Source organism: Frankliniella occidentalis, unplaced genomic scaffold (assembly GCF_000697945.3).
Source record: "Frankliniella occidentalis isolate FOCC.00 unplaced genomic scaffold, Focc_3.1 Scaffold42, whole genome shotgun sequence".
Taxonomy (NCBI): Eukaryota; Metazoa; Arthropoda; class Insecta; order Thysanoptera; family Thripidae; genus Frankliniella; species Frankliniella occidentalis.
The window spans coordinates 1,418,848-1,420,034 of NW_026267172.1; positions in this window are offsets into that span (position 1 = coordinate 1,418,848).

Consider the following 1,187-nt stretch of genomic DNA (forward strand, 5'->3'; position numbering starts at 1 on the left):
CCCCGGGCCCCCCGTCGCCACCGCAAGGGCGGGAAAGAGTGACAAGGTCCCCACCCCAGCAAGACGAGCGCGCCCCGGCCTCGGCGACGTGACCGCGCCGCCGCTGCACAACGCTGTAACAGGAAAACGACTCGGAGGCGAAGAAGACCGCCGTCTCCCACACGCATTAGAGAGGGGCGGCTGCCCCGCTGCGCCGCGTGCGCCGTGGAGGAGTCGTGGCAACGAGGTGGGAACTGCTCCGCCCACGTACTGGAACTGATTGGGCCAGCCTCATGAGTTTGTCCTTTCATTTTCTCCTTCTCTGCCTCTCTCTCTCTCTCTCTCTCTCTCTCTCTCTCTCTCTCTCTCTCCCTCCCTCTCTCTCCCTCTCGCTCTTCCTTCTTCCCGCCTTTCCTTTTCAACCCTCACCCCTCCCTGAGCTGGATGGCGCGGCTAAGAAAACAAAGCCGGAGAGACAGCGAGAAGGCTCGCTCCTCTTCACCTCCCTCCACCCCCACCCCTTCTCACTGCCTATCTCTCTCTCTCTCTCGCACACACACACGCTCTCCCCGCGACCAGGGCACGCAATAAACAAGGATAGACTGCTGGCGGGTAGGAAGCCGTCGAATATGCTGGATAGATATATAAAGATAGATAGGTGGATAGGCCGTCAATTTTGTGAATTTTTTGTTGTGGTTTTGTTGAGGGTTGCCTAAACGTGATGCCAGGTGGCCGACTCACACCGCGCACTTATGTAGTTATACTGTACCGCATGCACGGTTGCGGGTGGGTTGCCTACTCGCACGGGGCCCTCAAGGAGCCGTGGGCAATGGACAGCGCGGAGGCAAGCCCGCCCGCACACGTGCATGCGGTACAGCATGACTGCGAAAGTGCGCGGCGTGAGTCAGCCACCTGGTAAAGCTGAAAGGTACGGAGCTTATACTTTAGCTATCTACAGATACACATTTCAACACCACATTTTCCAACCCGATTGTCACGCAGTTATAACGGGCAGGCAGAGAGGTAAGGAGGGAAGGAGCGAAAGGGCTGAGGAGATCGTCTCGGTTGTGCTCGGCTGCCATACGGGAAGTTCCGAATCGCCATACTTTGTATGCATCTTTCAGACCACAATGTCGGAATGTCGCCCGAGTTCGCCGCTTGTTCCAATCGTCCCTATGTGCTGCCCAGCCCAGTGGCACCGCTGCCCC